The sequence below is a fragment of the Odontomachus brunneus genome, unplaced genomic scaffold (genome assembly GCF_010583005.1).
Source record: "Odontomachus brunneus isolate Ranch 3 - 2012 unplaced genomic scaffold, Obru_v1 Obru_scaffold_001, whole genome shotgun sequence".
Lineage (NCBI taxonomy): Eukaryota > Metazoa > Arthropoda > Insecta > Hymenoptera > Formicidae > Odontomachus > Odontomachus brunneus.
In genome coordinates this window covers 7,390,567-7,390,848 of record NW_022639451.1, presented here as the reverse complement: position 1 = coordinate 7,390,848, position 282 = coordinate 7,390,567, and positions in this window count along the sequence as shown.

Sequence of the window (282 nt, the reverse complement as noted above, 5' to 3'; positions counted from 1 at the left end):
ACGATGTGCGATGAATATTGATATAATGTAGTAAACAAGTGATAATTACTTTTACATTTTTAACAAAATGTTATAATGATTAATCCAACAAAAAAAAATTAAAAAATCTAAGAAAATCCAAATTAAACAAATCAAATTACTAAATTTTGAGAGAAACTTTTAACTTTTAAAAATATTATTTAAAACAATAGTGTTGTTTCATCAAATGACATGGTTTCCTAGAACGAAATAAAAGTTTTATCATTTTAAAAAATGATATTTTGTTTAAGAATATAATATTTT